This window comes from Parasteatoda tepidariorum, chromosome 2, assembly GCF_982258835.1.
Source record: "Parasteatoda tepidariorum strain Cologne lab strain chromosome 2, Ptep-v5.0, whole genome shotgun sequence".
Lineage (NCBI taxonomy): Eukaryota > Metazoa > Arthropoda > Arachnida > Araneae > Theridiidae > Parasteatoda > Parasteatoda tepidariorum.
In genome coordinates, this window is record NC_141756.1 from 78,731,565 (window position 1) to 78,746,787 (window position 15,223).

The window sequence follows — 15,223 nt, forward strand, 5'->3', positions numbered from 1 at the left end:
ATTCTAGCACTAACACAACCTAGTTTTGCTATAAAATTGCAAATAGTCTTTAAACATGCATATGAACCTTTTCTTAAAATTATTCGTGACTTCTAAAAGTTTTATTTCCAAACTTATCGCAAGTTTGAAACTAGAGAGGGGGGGGGGGATTCTATTTATTGTAATAATTTGACCTGCACCGATAGCCGAACAGAACATATCATACAGAAAAACAATTTCCAAACAATGATGTATAATCAATATTATTTGCGATAATTAAGATATCTATTTTCTGTCTTTCAATTTTATTTTTTAAGAAAAATTCAAGTACCAAACTTTCGAGAAATTAGTTTAAGTTCATTATTTTTAGGTCTTAGTGTTGGGTTCGCGTACATACCACATGCAACGATTCGTGATTACTTGAATTTTAAAAAGAAAATTCGCATACAATTTACAAAGAAATATATTATTTGGTGGTTATGATGTTAAAATAATATTACCCGTACCGATACAATGCGTATTGCAAGGTGATACAACTCAAGTCTAAAAATCTTATTATTATGAAGGAAAAAAATTTACACTTAAGGGGGGTGGGGGGGAAACACTATGCTAGATAAGAGAATTAGGAAGGATAATGCTTAGAAAAAATTTTAAAAATGCTTTGTTTAATGCTAATCAGAGAGGAACCAGGTTTTAATTTACTCATTCCTTTATGTTAGGAATATTGCACATATAACGGGATTAAGCACACACTACTTTGGTTTTTAATAGGTTGATCATCAACAAAGAAATTTTATTTTTTAAAAATCTCACACCGATATTATTCGTTGGACAAGGAGGATAGATATCTTACAAAAATTTACTTAATTACAGTAGTAAGAACTATATACAACTGGTTTAGATTTGAAATATTTCATGGCAAAAAAGGAAAAACACCAGTATAATCGTGAGCGGTCTGTCAAACATCCAGAAATGCTATTCCCACAGGAATACTATCAAACTCAGTCTATACTTATAGAGTTGCTGGGCCATAAATTTTTTTTTTCAAACCAATGCCGAAATAAAATGAAATCATAAATATTCTATGCACACACCACATAAATAAACAATCCAGAGTTCCTTCCCCAAAAGATGATATCCGAGCATAGGAAAGATAAAAAAAAATATGCTTAAAACCGTATCTCGAATAGGCTTCTTGGCATATGAGTCATCTTCAGAGGAATGGGGGAAGACTACTGATAGGAAAACATATTTCTAGACTAAGTTCAAGAAAATCTTAGAGAGATGCTGGTGATAGAGTCAACAAGAGAGCTAATCCAACATTAAACAAGCAAGAATGGGAAAAGAGAGACAGAAGGAAAAAGTGATGAGGTTAGTGTGACATAGAGAGATCAGACGCGTGGTTATACACTTTGAGATTCTAGACTTGAAGTGGAAGGAATTTACGGTCTCTAGTTCCCAATTTTTTTTTACTGCTACGGAACCCTAAATGATTGAGTATCTTATGGCGAAACCCCAAACCAATAAATAAAATTTACTAGCAGTCGTGAACATATTGATCAAAGACTACCAATTATTTTGATATTATTTAATGTGAAAAATGGAGCCGCTGTGAATTTGCAGTGCAAGTACATTAAAAAACGAAACATTTTTGATCTACTTAGTCCAATCTTACTTCGTACAGTTTTTTTTTTAAAAGTATAATTAAAACCGAAATCGTACTTTATAGTGAGGCCGGATGTAAGAAGTAGAAAATCTAAGAATTGATAATTAGTACTTGAAACAATACATGTTTTTTTTTATTTCTGTTGAACAGACATGAGGATAGAGCATTCGCCATCCAATCAAGTGAACCGGGTTCGAATCCCGGCGATGGCTGGACAATACGAATTCCGCATCCAGCTCGCACCAATCACAGTGCTGACATAAAATATCCTCAGTGTTAGACGTTTCATAGGTTAGAGTCCCCTTGTGGAACAAAAATAAAAAAAAAAATTTTAAAAAAAGTGAAAATAAATAATAATATAACGAATAATTTAAAAGTATGCATGATGAAATGAATTAAAATATAATAAAATCCATCATTACCAATTAAATAACTAACATTATCCAAATAATAAAATTTACGTTTCTCCTATTTCTAAAATGAAAACGTGCATAATTTGCAAAATTTTAACACTAAAATTCAAAATCGTTATTTATTAAGGAGGGCCGAAAAATTCGAAGCCGTAAAAATTTTACAGTTAAAAAATAAATTTAGATGCTTTATTACAATTTAATACAGAAAAATGAAATATTACGGATTCTCCGTAGCAAAACAAAACAAAAAGTTGGCAGCTCTGGTTATTTGGATCATAAAGGTTATTTTTCACGCTGCCGCACAATGAATACATTTTTCTACAATCACTTAAAGAAGGAGTTATACGTAAACACCTATAGGAGGTGGGAGTTAGTGCTTACTTTAGCTAACAAGGTGAGGTAAGGACGTGAGCAATGTTTACGTAAGACCTTATACACTCCTTATTTTTAATTTTTTTTAAACGAAAAAAAAATAATAACACTAAGAAAAATATATAATTCACAATAAAAGTTAAATTAGCGAAAAGGAAAAGTTAGAAAGAAAAAAAAATTATAAGTAGTTTTAAAATTTTGTAAAATAAAATAAAATGCGAATTTTATTTTATGCAAAGCTACACACCTGTAATTTTAATTTAATCTTAAAATTAGATTATTGCAGAAAAAGTTAATGCAAAAAAACAAAGGGGTGCTGAGACTTTCTAGCAAGCATTGGAGAGGGTTTGCTTATTTTTGGTTCACAAGGAAGAAATGTCAAAAGTGCCAAAAACATGTTTAAAATCCAAATGAGGATAAGGCATATATTGTGTGCTTATGAATAAAGCACAAATAAAGGTACAGAAATGGACATACCATATTTTCGGTTCTATAAACAAGAAACTACCTTAGCATCTAAATACCATTTTTTTATTTTATTTAGACACTGGGGACACTCTCGTTTATACAAGTGAAACTATGGTATACACGTTTCTAAACTTTTTTGCGTGCTTTATGCATCCTTTCGTAATATATGAACGACCCCAAACTAATTTTTTTTTCTATCCATTAATACCGTATATTCATCTTTTGTTCCTTTGCTACATCATACGAAGTACCACCGCATCTCAACCTTCATTCAAAACAAAGCTTAGAAATCATTCATAAAAACGATTTTTACTAACGCAAGACTATTGGAAAAAACATTGAAATAGAGACACATATTTTTCCGGAAATATCAACGAAGACGATTTAGTCATAGATCACGTCGCACAGGACTGTAATCGAAACGAGATCGGAATGTGGAAAGCGCATGCTATGTAAAGGACAAAGTACAGTCACCAGCCACGCATACAAATAAGAGGGCTGGCTGACACGCGTTAAGTAACACCGGTTGTCAAGCGTTTAAGGATAGATTATTTTTCTCCATTCTACCTCTTTTTCAGAACAGCGTGAAAACGAGTCTCATTCAATGGATACAAAGCATAAATCACAGCTTAGTTTTGACATCAACAAGCCAACATTTAAGAAAACAACACCAATGATATATTTGAATTAACAAAAGAGCAATTTTTTTTTTTTTGCAGTTAAAGCACATTCTGTTTTACAGTTTCATACAATTAAAAATTTTAGAACACCGACAAGCAGTAGGCGCGATGAAGCAACTGGATTCTATCAAAGCTTTATTTAGATATATCAAAACATTACATGGATATAATATTCTAACAAATAAAAAGATTAAAACACCGAGAAGCAGTAGTCGCGATGTTACGGTATAAAGCAGTTAAAAGAACCCTACGTACTAATGAAGCAGGACAGGGCTTTAAAGCTTTTTTATTTCCTATGAGCTGCACAATCAGTCTTCCCGATGAGCAGACCTAGTGCGTTCTCCAGAAGTGGTATCCACTCTTTCAGGACCGCCACAACGGGAGAGATACCGTTGGCCATGTTAATTTGGACGTCTAGTTTCTGCCACTCTAGATGGCAGCCCTGGGACTCTATTTGAATGCTTAAGTGCACTAGGAATTTAGTTTTGTCAGAAATGCCAAGAGCCAATAAGGCACTCCAGGGATCTTTTACGTGCCGCATAATCACACGACATGGCCGCTGAGGATTTTCTGCATCCCGAAAATCCGGTGTCTGGGCCGGGGATCGAAACCGCAGACTTGGGCTCAGAAGGCCGACGACAAACCAACTGCGCCACCCAGCCGGCTTTTAAGCCTTATTTGGATATATCAAGCCATTACATCGGTATAATATTCTAACAGAGGCATTAGTCAAGACATTACAATATATTACAGCCAGAGAATCCTGCGTACTAATGAAGCAGCACTGGGTTCTATTAAAGCTTCATTTGGATATATCAAACCATTACATGGGTATAATATTCTAACAAATAAAAAGATCACAACACCGAGATGCATTAGTCAAGACATTGCAATATAATACAGCAAGAAAATCCTACGTATTAGTGAAGCAATACTGGGCTCTATTAAAGCTTTATTTGGATATAGTGGGAACCGTATGTTATGGTTAATCCACTGAGGGAGATATTTTATTCGCAAGTATGGTAACTACAAACTATCCTTAACTACAAGTAACGATAGCTTAAGATATCGATAACATATCTAATTACCTATATGACACTAATGACATCACTTATAGGAGCAACAAGCTACTAAAAACATAATACATACAAAGGGAAAGAATTTAAACGTAACTTTCACGTAATTTTGAAAGAAAAAAAAAGAAAGAAAATAAGAACGATAAAAAAGAAAGACAAAGAAAAAAGGGGGAATCATAGTTCGTAAACGTAAATCATTCTTAAGCTTGCAGGCTATTCTTATATTAAATTTGAAGGTCTTATTTTCTTCGTTGACCCAGTCCATTTTTTTGACATTTTGAGGTCCAGAGCCTTTAAGTCTAATGCCTGCGTTTTTTTCCCTCCTGAATTGTGGTGTAAGGCAGCACAAACAAATCAAAATGAAACTCTAAACACCATTTCTTTTAATAAGGCGAGTTGGCCCACTATTCAAATAAAGCCTTCAGAATTTCCTAACAACGCCCTTCTCAGCTGCTGTGACTAATATAACAGTAATTACATAGTTTATAACAGTTATGTTTAGGAGGCAAAGTTATGAATGGGAAGAAACTGCACGATCCGAAATTCTGCTGCGCCACAGGTAACACTTTCTCACTCCAAATGTCTATTAAGAAGCCAATGATGAACGGCATTCGTGACAGAGGATCGGTAACTACATAAGCCACCACAAGGCCAAACACTCACAAAAGAACAGGAAATACCTTTGTTTGATGAGCCATAAAAATAAATGAACTAAACGAAAGAACGACTTGCTAGAATACACGTGTCTATGAGATAAAATACTTCTTTTTTTTTTTTTTTTTTTTTTTAAAAAAAATCTCAAAATTCGAACCAAAACTCGTACAAAGGTAGAGAAAGAGTAAATTAAAATAGCTATGGAGGACCGATTTGCAGTAAAAAATAAATTAGATCGTAGCTTTAATATCCGTACCGAACAGAAAGAGCGTAGGGAAATTTTAACTAATAAGCAACTTTAAGCACTCTAAAAATAATTTTAAGCACTTTTTTTTTTTTGAAGAAATAGGATAGATCATAAAACTTTACATGATCATGATAAAATAACTAGTTTCTGACAAAGAACTCCTTTTCTTGATTATATTAACCACTATAAAAGCAATTTACGCAGAATTTTAAATACATTCAATATTAAGTTGTTGTTAATTAGTTAAAGTATAATTTAATGAAAGTTATCGGGCGTATTTTTTGGATTTAAATGGAAAATACTTATAAGACCATATTCAACAAGTCATTAACAAGATTAATATTCTTGATCATATTGAGATATGAAGATATGTAAAGAATTAAGCAAACCAAGAAAACTTAATAAATTCGTAATAATGTAGATTAGTGAATGGCCCCTATTGAAATTTTATTAAAATTTGCTACTTAAAAAGTTTTAATAATTTTGAAAAGTAAATTTAATAAGTAAGGGTAGTCAGAAGTACTATATGAACCCTACATTCATAATATTTAACAAATCTGAGATTACTGAATTTTTTATTTCAATGATTAAGAGATGAATTTAAGTTTTTTGGAATAACAAATGTGAATTAACATAAGAATTTTTACTGAACTTGCTAAATGTTAAAATAGTAAAAAGCCCCTCACTTTAAAACTTTTTTTAAAAGAAAATCTTGCCTCGATAGATCAAAATTTTAATTTAGTGGAGTTTTTTCATAAAATAATTTAAAAGCACTGAGAATTTTAGTAGTATTAAAGAACAATAAGTTTAACATTTTTATGCAATTAGTGGATGGCCCATACGACAAATATCCAACCATTAAAAATTTCATTTAATTCTTATTTTAACTAAATTTAATGAATAAAAGGGGGATGGAAATTATGAGGTGATGAAACTTTGTTGACTATTCTGGACCCACATGAAAATACGTTATTAATGAATGGTTCCCAAGTCAAATTCAAAAATTACGGTACAGATCTATAAATAGAATAGCATAAGCACTCACTTTAAAAATCGGGAAAAAATCAAGCACTTTTTAAAAACACCCAATGAAAAAAAATACCTTTAAGGCCTTTTAAAAGTTAAAATCGAACACTTTTTAAAAGCTCCATGCACCCTGTTTACATAATCATAGTGCCGAATGCATTGAGTTTACATTGAGTTATTGGTTTCGGGATTGAGGTTTTAGACTGAAAACAAGGGATAAACAATTCTGAAGCAAAATTTATGATTCTTTAAAAAAAATAATAATAATGGCAGGGGTCTGTCCAGACATTTTGTGAAAGGTCCGTTTTTGTAAAATTGTGAAAAAAATTACTTGTAATTTGTGAATGTAAAATAAACGTTAAGTAAAATTCGTTCAACCAGGGTCCTGGTTTTGTGAATTTGTGCAAATAGGGTCATGTTATTGCAAAAAACTTTTTCAAGGAGTTTTTAAATAGTAAAGAGATACAAGATTATGCTCAACACTGTAAAATTATAATTAAAAAAATTTTATTTTAAAAAATAAAGAGCGATTGCTGCTACTAAATTAGAGATGCAACATACAAATATTTGGTATTTAGCCTATACTGCTGAACGCAGAATATTCATTTCGGACGAATAAAGGAAGAAGTGTCTGCTACAGACAAAACTTACTTCGTTTACATCTATCCTTCTTGCTGGGAAGGGTTTTTTCTGTTAACAAAACAATAATGAAGATAAACAAATTTGTGAAGGGTCCGATTAAAAGAAAAATTATTTTGTGAAGGGTCCATTTTTAAGTTAAAATATTTTTTGAAGGGTCCGTTTTATGAAAAGATATTTCGTGAAGGGTCCGTTAACGGACCCAAATTTCTTCTAAACAGATCCCTGAATGGATACCATAAACATCTGCAAACCTATCTATATAAAGATCATAACAGTTTTAAATACTAAGCGCAAATGTGTTTTAAAGACAATGCAACCAATCCAAAATAAATTACATTTTAATTTTCTGTAAAACCGTGTGCTCTATTTATCGAGATAAATGTAAATAAAGCATAAGACTGGCACACAAAGCACTCTTAAGACGAAGTTGAACTGTTTATATTTGCAGCACTCTTATTTTGATGAAATATTGGAAAAGTCGTATTATTTATTAAGTACAATGAAAAGAGAGGAAAACAAAATTTAGAATAAAATTATATATTTGGTACAGTACATCCCTGACAACTCCTCATACCAGTGGTTGAAAATCATTTAATAAATGTCATTAAAAAAAACAAAGGTCAAAACAAGGCAACTTATAAATAAAACTAAAGAGTCGATGGTGAATCATTATTCCCATTATGAGAATGTATTTGCGCTGGACCTTTGTACAATAAGAATATCATTATCATTCAAAATGGATAGATAATCAATGATGTAAAAATAAGAAAATCATTGTCTTGTCCCCCACTACCGCTTCATTTGCTTCGCCCTGGAAGTTCGCCCTGGAAGGGTTCTGCCGAATTCAACAGCGCCCAATGGGAAATTCACAATATTCAAGTTTACTCTAAACATTACATTTTCAGGCGTATTTGCAATTCACATGTTGAGAATCGGATTCTTTGAATTTAAGATTTGAGCTGAGGAAAGTCGGTATTTTATAGCGCGATAAATATTTGATATTTAACGATTTATCACTCCAGTTTGACTCATTTATATTATTTTTACATTAGTAAATATTTTCGTGATATCTAAGATAAAAATTAATTTTCAACTACACATAAAAATGGTTTGTTTTAAAAATATTGATGATGTAGCAGCAAACAAATGAAAATCGTTGAAATGGTTTGTTGTATGTGTACAGAGCGGAAAAAAAATCCTGACTAACTTTTGATCCTAATCTGAAATACTAGGACTTAGTATTAATGGTTTGAGGGTGTGACCCCACATATGCTAGTTAGTAAGTACAGATATTTTAAGTTACGAAATCAGACACAAAAAGGTACTTTCTCTGAATAAACATACTTTTTTTTTCGATGGATTCGGATTTCTGACCCACAAAATATAAGGTGCAACCGCAATCAGGGAAATTTGGTTCGAATAGTTAGGTCAGGACAACGGTCTAAAATTTGGACCCCTTAATAATAAATTTACTTTTTGCGTGATTCACCATTTCTCGAAAACTTTTTAAGAGAATCAAAAACCTTTTGCACAAAATTATAAAATACGTTTATATAAATATAATGACTAGCAAAGAATAACTTTTTTGAAATGTTTTTATTATTTTAATTAATAAAATTCGTATTATTTACATTAATAAAATTTATATTACTGTTAACAGTCGAATTGTAAGGTACACAAGTTTTTACATCATTTTAAAAGAATCTAATTTTATGTCGAAATATAATATTTGAACGAAATCGGTCAAATAGTTCCTGAGAAATCGAATCTTAACAAGTGGTATAGTAAAAATTCGATTTTTCAGGATCTGACAGATTTCGCACAATTTTTGTATTTGAACATATAAAATCACATTCTTAAAAATGACGTAAAAATTTATATTCCTTACGATTCGAAATAAATTTTTCGATTGCTATTAAATAAAATTTTTAAAAAATTAAAAATATTTTTTGCATATAATTATTTTTAGATTTTGGCCGCCCCCTATATTTTGAGGATCAGAAATCTAATTCCAACGAAAAAAAAGGTCGTCAAATAAAAATATTTTTAAAAAGACAAATTAGTTAATGAAAAAAAACTGATGTTTACTTTTAGAGTAAAATATTTACAGAAAGCAAGAATTTAAAATCAAAATATAAACTAAATTAAACAATTTGATACCTGCAAGTGCGACGTCACACGCGAGTAAATCGTAACTTTTGTTGTTACGATTTAGAAGCCAATCAGATTCGACACATATGCGTGACGTCACTGCCAGGTATTCCATTAAATCTAATCCGAAAATTAATTCAACATGATGATAAAACAAACTTCAAGCACAATCACGTAATTTTAACAGTATTCTTCTCGAGTTGTGTAAAAAAACTTACAATGTTTAACCAATACTATTTTAGAACGAAAATGAGAAAATATATATTAATAACAGTATTTTGATTAGAGGAAAAATTTAGAATCCTGGCGAAAAGGTTATCTTCCTTCCAACCCCTTCGGAAGAATGTCCCTATGCATCATCCTGCATTAGAGCATTCCTGCGTGCACCCGAGAACAGCAGGGAAACAATTTTACAGGTAAGCCTGCGAGAAGCCAAGCAAAAGAATTGTTCATTAGGGGGAAACAACGCTCCGATTTTCCCAGAAAAGGCCTCTTCGTGCAAGTGAATTTATGGATCGCGTAAACAAAAGAAACACACACGAGCATATTTCACGAATCGTTAATTTTGTATTCGAATTCTTTTATTTGCTATAAATAATATAAACCAGTTTTTATAATATGTTTGTATTGTGGAGCGCATATTCAATCATTTTTAAAAAGATTTTTCATAATTTATAAGTTTCATTGAGGTTATTCGGCTTCTAGAAGTACGCAGTTATTTAGAATAATTTAAGATTTTGTACATACAATTTGCATTAGTTTAATTTACATAATTTTTTTTTCCTTAATTGAAACTGATACAAAAGTATTATTTCTATTTTGTGAAATAAAAGATGGTATATAACTAACAATAAAGCTTTATGAATAAGATAATTTGTATAAACCTATTTTGATGTTAAAGTTGTTTCTAGATCGCCAATCATGCTTATGTCGTATTTAGTTAATGAATCTTTAATAGTTTTTCGTAAACTTTAATTAATTTTATTTTCTATTCTTAAATTCGTAACCTCCAAAACTTGAAACAAGAATTAATAGGTTCGATTTTAGTGAAGGATGGTGGTATTAGATTCATTAAAAAATTAATTTTCATAGTATTAATATGTTTTTTACATACAAAAAGAAAGCTGCGGTGTAAAATCAACGTAAGTAACAAAAACTTTATGTATTTTGACTTTTTGTATGATTTGCAAGACATCACAAAAAAATTCCTTTTTTTATTGATTTTCTGAATTTTTATTTTAAGAGTTCATAGCATTAGCAATAAAAAGAAAATAGCAAATAGCGCAATTTTCTCAAAATCAATCGTAAAGCAGTTTTTTTTTTTTCCAATTGCACGACAATTTACAATAAATACGATTTTTCTATAAAACGCATGCATGCATAAAATTAAACCTTGAAAGCTATTATTAATATTTTTAAAAACGTTTACATAATATTTAACTCAAAATGAACGGAGAGCTTGACTAAGCATTTTAGTGGAAAAAGTAATTTGTAGCTGCTTAATTTACCAATTGCGTGTTCCCACGGTATTTAAACCAACTTTACACTTGGAAAATGATCAAATCCAAGGCAGCATTAATTAAATAGTTCTTTCGATTAGGGAAAAAAATACTATCAAGGATTAAATCACTCAAGTTGACGTGCATTAAGAAAATAACTCACACAAATCTAAAGCAAAGTAACTTAAGGTCATTTATAAAAGCAGTATAAAGAAGAGAAAAAAAAGTACATTGAAAAAAGAATATCAAAATATTAGACAAAATTTTAAATATTAAAAACAATTTAATGATTTTTATTTTACAAAAAAAATTTTAAAAAATCGCACGGCACTGCTCTAAAGCGACAGACTAAGTTGGGTAACTGCACTTTCAAAATTGAAAGACAATAAAATTTTTAAATTTTCGCTTACAGATGAAAGTGGTCTGTCTCATTCTATTATTCATTAAGTACACTATTTTTCATACATGGGGCACACTAGACCACCGTTTCATAAATGGTGTTCCTAGGTACCCTAGGGCTCCGTGCATGAAAGGGGTTCCACGAGTTTGTACCCTCTATAACCAGTGATGAGTTTTGAAATCTCAAATTAAATTATGAATTATTGGTTGGATCTAAATACAATTCATAATTTATCTTTTCATTTGGTTGCCTTAACGAAATTATTTCAAATAAAATGCCAAATAGAAATCGCATTTTCTAAAAGAAAATATAATATTACTAAAATTAATATATAGAACAAATTATGAAAAGAACAAGTATTTACTTAATATTGCATTATTACATTATTGCATAAGTATTTTTCATTAAGCTTTTCAAATCAAAATAAAATAACTAATATCTTTAAAGAAAACTTTCCCAAATAACCATTTTCAAAGCAGTTTAAAGTTTTCATTTCATTTTCAACTTACGTATATATACACAAAAAAGAAATTCATAACCAGACTAAATATTGCATAAGCACTGCAAATTCAACTGTCTGACATAAAAAATAACTTAATATTATTAATAATAAAATGTTTAAAACTCTTCATTCCCCTAATTAAATATTTTAAATTTTATTAAAACTAGTTTTGTAAATTTCACTATTACCTTAATAATCTTCATTTATAAAATCGGGATTCCGCAGAAAGAAGATTGATTATTTAGGGTTCCGTAGCCGAAAAAAATAAGGAATCTCTGCCCTAGACCATCTTTTCAGGATCTAAAATGTAATTTTAAAAAATCTCAAAAATGAGGTTCACCAGAATATTTTCTTATAAAAATTATGTCATCTAGGAAATTAATTTTTAAATTTTACAGAAAAAAAATTAGAAGTTTACACCCTACTCTTTTTATACTTAAAAATGCTCCCTTGCTATTGGAAGAAATAATTTTCCAAAAGTAACATAAATTCGAGAGCCAATTTCTTTTAGTAAACCCAAAATATGTTTGAAGAGAAGTTGGCGGTTGTTTGCGTAATATGAAAAATTCCAACCACCTCATCAACTGGCACGTATCATCACTGAAGATCGGATGTGAACTCAGAAATGGCACCAATAGCCTGGAAAAAAAAGAAGAAAAAAAAAAGAAAGCCAGTCCTTTTTTCCCGGTACTTATCTCCCAAATAATTTGATCTAGCTTACGATGGTGATATTTTTAGAAATTTACAACGGAATAAAAGAAAATTTCCAGTATTAAAATATTTTAATCGCATAGCATATATCGAAAACCTGTCAGAAATGAAAAACTAATTTCAATAGAATAATTATTGTTCCAGATAAAAAGATGAATTATTAATGAGATGTATAAAAAAGATGGTAAACAAATCCATTTATAACAATAAATATCAAATAATAGTAGAATAATAGTAGAACTTAAAATAGTAGAGTTTTATTTTTTAATGGTAACATAAGTAATAGTTTTCGCCGGTTAACGTTTTATTTTTGACATAGTTAAAATGAGCCTTAAAAATTAGTTCAAAAAGCGTATTTAAGGAACTGGACAAAATTAAAATGCGTCTTTGAAAAAAGGACACAGCTCAAAATGCGAGTTAACGAAACTGCACTTTTCAAAATGAAACAACCCAAACAAAATGAACCCGAATTTTCAAGAACTAGGCTACTCTTTAAAATATAGAGGAAAATGAAATTAATGTTTTGTTTGATCACTACAAACACAAGTAATTATCATTCGAATTCTTTTACAATATAATAATCCCAAGAACGGGATTAATTTTCTTAAACAGTACGTCCATTTCCTTAAACGCGCAGTTTAAACAATGTCTATTTTCTTCAAACATACATTTCAAGCTATGCCTATTTTCTAAACGCGGAATTTGAGCTACGCCCAACATAATAATTCTCATGAGTTTTAATTAATATTAACAAAAAAATTAATTAAAAATTAATTATTAATTAAAAACTAAACTAAAGAATAACTATTTAAATGGTATCAATAATCTCTTTTAGATTATAGTTGGATAAGAACAACAGTTTTATTTATACTTACTAATTCGCACAAAAGTATATTAGGCTTAGTATTTTTCAATCAGAGAAAATATATCCTACAACAAATGGATACACATAACACATGTGAACACCACATAAACATAAAAACAATTTTAATTATTAAATTCCTCAGTTTTCTTGACAAAGATTGCATTTAGAAGCTACAGAAACAGCAAACGATAATTTTCATCGATAAAAACAATTGTTTTAATAAAAACACATTAACCAGAGAACATTATTGGGTCATAATTTTTATGAAACAAAAGTCACGGTCATGATCAACAGTAGCAGTAAACGATATTTATTTTCTTGGTATTATATTTAGGTAACTGTCGTGAGTCACTCGATTTATATCTACGTTGTCATTCGTAGTCGTAACGCTTATTGTATATGTACACATACGGGTGAAACACCTCTAAACATCTGGTTTCAGCAAATATGCCAATCACTTTCAAATTCGATTTAGTCCGGGTTTTCAAGACTGAAATAACAAATATGTCAGTCATAAAATTTCATTGTGCCATTTTACGAACGAAATTGTTTTATTTATTTCACAGAAAATCTCGAATCGCAGGACAAACGACATTAACTGTCATATTTTGTAAACTCGTGTTCACATAAAAATAGAAAACTTCGATTTCAAAATGTCATTATCGGAAACTGCAACAATGAAGAGTCAATGCTAAATTTACAGTTTATTAATATTCAGATGCATTTCTTTAAACGAACATTTTAGAACTAAAAATTTGTATAATAATGTCTCTTCTTTTAATATAAATGAGAAAGAACGTTGCAACAAGAATTCCTCAGTATATAATGAATGATTTTCAACTATTCTGAGAACAGTAATAATCGCGATATTAAAGCTTAATTTTAATCGGAGTTTTACTTTATACAAGAATACAGAATGTGCCATGATTTTATCAACAAATAAATAATAATAATAATTAATTTCATTAAAATTTCGACCTATTTATAGCATGAACTAATGAACACGAATTTAAAATGGGGAAAGAAAAACTAAGAACGTTTATCAAGTGGATTAAAAAGGATTTACTTTTTGCTACACATAAAACGAAAAACGCAGGCTGCATCACTATCAAAATGAACTTCTATGGTTATAAAGTGAATAACTTACACTTCTATAGTGCCTAAGTACAGTAAAGTGACAATGCGAATAGAATAAAAATGCACAGCGCCACCTAGTGAAACACTATTGAGTTATCTTTGCGTTCGACAAACAAAGGGAGAAACTGAAATAAAGTTTTGCAATCATCGATTTAACACGCATAAACGCCAAGCGAATAAAACAAAAGTTTGAGCAAGGAAATTAAAAGAAAAGGTATCTTATGATAACTTAGTAATATTTTTTTTGCCCAGATTGTTTTATTACGTCACATTGTGAGGAAAACAACAAATGCGCTTTTCTGATCATTAATTTCCATTAGGGGTGCATTCGTATGAAATCAATGTCGCTTAACTTAATAATTCTTTTTTGACGCATCTTATACCGTTTTCGAAATAAAAGGGATAGTTCTATGGCTTTCAGCAATATAGTAAGTAATAGTATTCAGCAATATAGTATAGTTCTAAGTATAGTAAAATAGCATATAGCTATTTTACTATACTTAGACACTATAGATGTAACTATAGCTGAAATCATTCAGAAGCCAAAAGAGTTAATGCGAGCTTTAGTGGCGATAAGTATATTATGACTGAAATAGATTTAATAGTAAAATTTATCAATTTACTGGATAAAAAAGAAAGCGGCTGAGTTTTTGGATTTGAAGCACGGAAATTAACTTTTCAATTATAAGAAGTGTCGCTGAAAAACAACTCTTTGTGTATAAATCTTAATATAAA

General features: G+C 30.1%; 1 protein-coding gene across 11 annotated transcripts in view; it reads right to left on the reverse strand.

Annotated features, from left to right (window-relative positions):
• The window catches only part of LOC107436424 (plasma membrane calcium-transporting ATPase 2), a 180,370-nt gene that overhangs the window by 132,828 nt on the left and 32,319 nt on the right, over positions 1-15,223 (reverse strand). For 2 of the 11 annotated variants that reach the window (XM_087157564.1, XM_087157563.1), the window contains one exon: positions 11,964-12,075. The exons of 8 other annotated variants lie outside the window; for them this stretch is intronic. The gene's annotated coding sequence lies outside the window, so the exon portion shown is untranslated. Of the gene's footprint in view, positions 1-11,963; positions 12,076-13,361; positions 13,740-15,223 lie in introns of those variants that run through there. One more of the 11 variants, XM_087157566.1, reaches the window with a different exon arrangement.